The sequence below is a fragment of the Lathamus discolor genome, chromosome W (assembly GCF_037157495.1).
Source record: "Lathamus discolor isolate bLatDis1 chromosome W, bLatDis1.hap1, whole genome shotgun sequence".
Lineage (NCBI taxonomy): Eukaryota > Metazoa > Chordata > Aves > Psittaciformes > Psittacidae > Lathamus > Lathamus discolor.
In genome coordinates this window covers 26,838,209-26,844,055 of record NC_088908.1, presented here as the reverse complement: position 1 = coordinate 26,844,055, position 5,847 = coordinate 26,838,209, and the positions used below count along the sequence as shown (strand labels likewise).

At 38.8% G+C, this 5,847-nt stretch overlaps 1 non-coding gene across 1 annotated transcript; it reads right to left on the bottom strand.

Moving 5' to 3' along the window:
- Positions 1–336: 336 nt before the first annotated feature.
- On the bottom strand, positions 337–453 carry LOC136004522 (U5 spliceosomal RNA). Its single transcript, XR_010608520.1, has one exon. It is a non-coding gene; the product is annotated as a U5 spliceosomal RNA (small nuclear RNA).
- Positions 454–5,847: the final 5,394 nt, after the last annotated feature.

The following is a 5,847-nucleotide window of genomic DNA, read 5'->3' as shown; positions in this document are numbered from 1 at the left end:
TTCTAAACCATTTTTGAACATCTCTAACCCTTTTGAAGCTAAACCATTTTTGCTCATCTGTACTCCTTTTTAAGCTATCTTTAGCCATTTCTAAACGTTTTTTGCTCTTCTCTAACCCATTTTTGCCCGTTTCTAGATATTTCAGTGCATTTCTGTCCAAATCTAAACCATTTTTGCACATCTGTTCCCTGTTTTGCACATCTCTAACCCTTTTGAAGCCATTTTTGGCCATTTCTGACCCGTTTTTGCACAACTCTAAACTTTTGAATCCATCTTTGGCCGTTACAAACCCGTTTTTCACAGAATCCCAAGGGTTGGAAGGGACCTCAAAAGATCATCTAGTCCAACCCCCAAAAATAAAAAATAAACCTCGACACTCGTGCTTGTTCTTCTCCACGGAAATCTTTAGTAAAAGGCGAAAGATTTATGCGGTCTGAAGAGAAACCAGAGTATTTTTTTGCACATCAACAGATATATTTTTGCACATCACTTACCCTTGTTAAGCCATCTTTGGTGGCTTTATCTAACCCTTTAGAAGCTATCTTTGGCCATTTCTAAGCCGTTTTTGCACACCTCTGACACTTTTCAAGCCCTCTTAGGCGATTTCTAACCCAGATTTTCTGTTTTTTCACCCTTTTCAAGCCATCTTTGTCCATATCTAACTCATTTTTGCACATCTCCAATCCTTTTCAAGTCATCTTTGGCCATTTCTAAACATTTTTTGCACATATCTAACCCTTTTGAAGCTAACTTTGGCCATTTCTAATCCATTTTTGCACATCTCTAATCATTTTGAAGCCATCTTTGGCCATTTCTATACCACTTTTGCGCATCTCTATCTGTCTTGAAGCCACCTTTGGCCATTTCTAACCTATTTTTGCACACCTCTAACCCTTTTAAGCCAACTTTGGCCATTTCTAACCCGTTTTTGCACACCTCTAACCCTTTTGAGCCATCTTTGGCCATTTCAAACCCATTTTTGCACACCTCTAACCCTTTTGAAGCCACCTTTAGCATTTTCTAACCCATTTTTGCGCATGTCTAACCCTTCTTAATCCATCTTTGGCCATTTCTAACCCATTTTTGCACACCTCTTACAGTTTTCAAGCCCGCTTAGGCGATTTCTAACCCAGATTTTCTGTTATCTCACCCTTTTAAGCCAACTTTCGCCATTTCTAACCCATTTTTGCACACCTCTAACCCTTTTGAAGCAGTCTTTGTACATTTCAAACCAGTTTTTTTACACATCTGTACTCCTCTTTAGGTCATCTTTATTTCTAACCCATTTTTGCACGTCTCTGACCCTTTTGAAGCTACCTTTAGCCATTTCTAAACCATTTTTGCACATCTCTAACCCTATTGAAGCCAACTTTGGCCATTTTTTACCCATTTTTGCACATCTCTAACCCTTTTGAAGCCAACTTTGGCCATTTCTAAACCATTTTTGTACACCTCTAGCACTTTTTGAGCCATCTTTGCGCATTTCTAACCCATTTTTGCACACCTCGAACCCTTTTGAAGCTGTTTGGCCATTTCAAACCAGTTTTTGCACATCTGTATTCCTTTTTAAGCCATCTTTGTTTCTAACCCATTTTCGCACGTCTCTAACCGATTTTAAGGCATCTTTTCCCATTTCTAACCCATTTTTGCACATCACTTACCCTTTTGAAGCCATCTTTGGCCATTTGAAACCCTTTTTTGCACACCTCTAACCCTGTTGAAGCCAAATTTGGCATTTTATAAACCATTTATGCACACCTCTAACCCTTTTGAAGCCATCTTTGGGCATTCCTAAACCATTTTTGCACATATCTAACCCTTTAGAAGTTATCTTTGGCCATTTCTAAGCCGTTTTTGCACACCTCTGACACTTTTCAAGCCCTCTTAGGCGATTTCTAACCCAGATTTTCTGTTTTTTCACCCTTTTCAAGCCATCTTTGTCCATATCTAACTCATTTTTGCACATCTCCAATCCTTTTCAAGCCATCTTTGGCCATTTCTAAACATTTTTTGCACATATCTAACCCTTTTGAAGCTAACTTTGGCCATTTCTAATCCATTTTTGCACATCTCTAATCATTTTGAAGCCATCTTTGGCCATTTCTATACCACTTTTGCACATCTCTATCTGTCTTGAAGCCACCTTTGGCCATTTCTAAACCATTTTTGAACATCTCTAACCCTTTTGAAGCTATCTTTGGCAATTTCTAACCCATTTTTGCACACCTCTAACCCTTTTAAGCCAACTTTGGCCATTTCTAACCAGTTTTTGCACACCTCTAACACTTGTGTAGACATCTTTGTCCATTTCTAACCCGTTTTTGCACACCTCTTACACTTTTCAAGCCCTCTTAGGCATTTTCTAACTCAGATTTTCGGTTTTCTCACCCTTTCGAAGCCATCTTTGGCCATTTCTAACCCTTTTTTGCACATCTCTATCTCTTTTGAAGCCAAATTTCACTATTTATATCCCTTATTTGCACATCTCTATCGCTTTCAAAGCCATCTTTGGCCATTTTTAATCATTTTTGCACATCTCTACGATTTCATAAGCCGTCTTTGGCCATTTCTAACTTTTTTTTGCCCGTTTCTAGACATTTCAGTGCATTTCTGGCCAATTCTAAACCATTTTTGCACATCTGTTCCCGTTTTCGCACGTCTCTAACCGATTTTAAGGCATCTTTTCCCATTTCTAACCCATTTTTGCACATCACTTACCCTTTTGAAGCCATCTTTGGCCATTTGAAACCCTTTTTTGCACACCTCTAACCCTGTTGAAGCCAAATTTGGCATTTTATAAACCATTTATGCACACCTCTAACCCTTTTGAAGCCATCTTTGGGCATTCCTAAACCATTTTTGCACATATCTAACCCTTTAGAAGTTATCTTTGGCCATTTCTAAGCCGTTTTTGCACACCTCTGACACTTTTCAAGCCCTCTTAGGCGATTTCTAACCCAGATTTTCTGTTTTTTCACCCTTTTCAAGCCATCTTTGTCCATATCTAACTCATTTTTGCACATCTCCAATCCTTTTCAAGCCATCTTTGGCCATTTCTAAACATTTTTTGCACATATCTAACCCTTTTGAAGCTAACTTTGGCCATTTCTAATCCATTTTTGCACATCTCTAATCATTTTGAAGCCATCTTTGGCCATTTCTATACCACTTTTGCACATCTCTATCTGTCTTGAAGCCACCTTTGGCCATTTCTAACCTATTTTTGCACACCTCTAACCCTTTTAAGTCAACTTTGGCCATTTCTAACCCGTTTTTGCACACCTCTAACCCTTTTGAGCCATCTTTGGCCATTTCAAACCCATTTTTGCACACCTCTAACCCTTTTGAAGCCACCTTTAGCATTTTCTAACCCATATTTGCGCATGTCTAACCCTTCTTAATCCATCTTTGGCCATTTCTAACCCATTTTTGCACACCTCTTACAGTTTTCAAGCCCGCTTAGGCGATTTCTAACCCAGATTTTCTGTTATCTCACCCTTTTAAGCCAACTTTCGCCATTTCTAACCCTTTTTTGCACATCTCTATCTCTTTTGAAGCCAACTTTGGCCATTTCAAACCAGTTTTTTTACACATCTGTACTCCTCTTTAGGTCATCTTTATTTCTAACCCATTTTTGCACGTCTCTGACCCTTTTGAAGCTACCTTTAGCCATTTCTAAACCATTTTTGCACATCTCTAACCCTTTTGAAGCCAACTTTGGCAATTTTTTACCCATTTTTGCACATCTCTAACCCTTTTGAAGCCAACTTTGGCCATTTCTAAACCATTTTTGTACACCTCTAGCACTCTTTGAGCCATCTTTGCGCATTTCTAACCCATTTTTGCACACCTCGAACCCTTTTGAAGCTGTTTGGCCATTTCAAACCAGGTTTTGCACATCTCTATTCCTTTTTAAGCCATCTTTGTTTCTAACCCATTTTCGCACGTCTCTAACCGATTTTAAGGCATCTTTTCCCATTTCTAACCCATTTTTGCACATCACTTACCCTTTTGAAGCCATCTTTGGCCATTTGAAACCCTTTTTTGCACACCTCTAACCCTGTTGAAGCCAAATTTGGCATTTTATAAACCATTTATGCACACCTCTAACCCTTTTGAAGCCATCTTTGGGCATTCCTAAACCATTTTTGCACATATCTAACCCTTTAGAAGTTATCTTTGGCCATTTCTAAGCCGTTTTTGCACACCTCTGACACTTTTCAAGCCCTCTTAGGCGATTTCTAACCCAGATTTTCTGTTTTTTCACCCTTTTCAAGCCATCTTTGTCCATATCTAACTCATTTTTGCACATCTCCAATCCTTTTCAAGCCATCTTTGGCCATTTCTAAACATTTTTTGCACATATCTAACCCTTTTGAAGCTAACTTTGGCCATTTCTAATCCATTTTTGCACATCTCTAATCATTTTGAAGCCATCTTTGGCCATTTCTATACCACTTTTGCACATCTCTATCTGTCTTGAAGCCACCTTTGGCCATTTCTAAACCATTTTTGAACATCTCTAACCCTTTTGAAGCTATCTTTGGCAATTTCTAACCCATTTTTGCACACCTCTAACCCTTTTAAGCCAACTTTGGCCATTTCTAACCAGTTTTTGCACACCTCTAACACTTGTGTAGACATCTTTGTCCATTTCTAACCCGTTTTTGCACACCTCTTACACTTTTCAAGCCCTCTTAGGCATTTTCTAACTCAGATTTTCGGTTTTCTCACCCTTTCGAAGCCATCTTTGGCCATTTCTAACCCTTTTTTGCACATCTCTATCTCTTTTGAAGCCAAATTTCACTATTTATATCCCTTATTTGCACATCTCTATCGCTTTCAAAGCCATCTTTGGCCATTTTTAATCATTTTTGCACATCTCTACGATTTCATAAGCCGTCTTTGGCCATTTCTAACTTTTTTTTGCCCGTTTCTAGACATTTCAGTGCATTTCTGGCCAATTCTAAACCATTTTTGCACATCTGTTCCCGTTTTTGCACGTCTCTAACCGATTTTAAGGCATCTTTTCCCATTTCTAACCCATTTTTGCACATCACTTACCCTTTTGAAGCCATCTTTGGCCATTTGAAACCCTTTTTTGCACACCTCTAACCCTGTTGAAGCCAAATTTGGCATTTTATAAACCATTTATGCACACCTCTAACCCTTTTGAAGCCATCTTTGGGCATTCCTAAACCATTTTTGCACATATCTAACCCTTTAGAAGTTATCTTTGGCCATTTCTAAGCCGTTTTTGCACACCTCTGACACTTTTCAAGCCCTCTTAGGCGATTTCTAACCCAGATTTTCTGTTTTTTCACCCTTTTCAAGCCATCTTTGTCCATATCTAACTCATTTTTGCACATCTCCAATCCTTTTCAAGCCATCTTTGGCCATTTCTAAACATTTTTTGCACATATCTAACCCTTTTGAAGCTAACTTTGGCCATTTCTAATCCATTTTTGCACATCTCTAATCATTTTGAAGCCATCTTTGGCCATTTCTATACCACTTTTGCACATCTCTATCTGTCTTGAAGCCACCTTTGGCCATTTCTAACCTATTTTTGCACACCTCTAACCCTTTTAAGTCAACTTTGGCCATTTCTAACCCGTTTTTGCACACCTCTAACCCTTTTGAGCCATCTTTGGCCATTTCAAACCCATTTTTGCACACCTCTAACCCTTTTGAAGCCACCTTTAGCATTTTCTAACCCATATTTGCGCATGTCTAACCCTTCTTAATCCATCTTTGGCCATTTCTAACCCATTTTTGCACACCTCTTACAGTTTTCAAGCCCGCTTAGGCGATTTCTAACCCAGATTTTCTGTTATCTCACCCTTT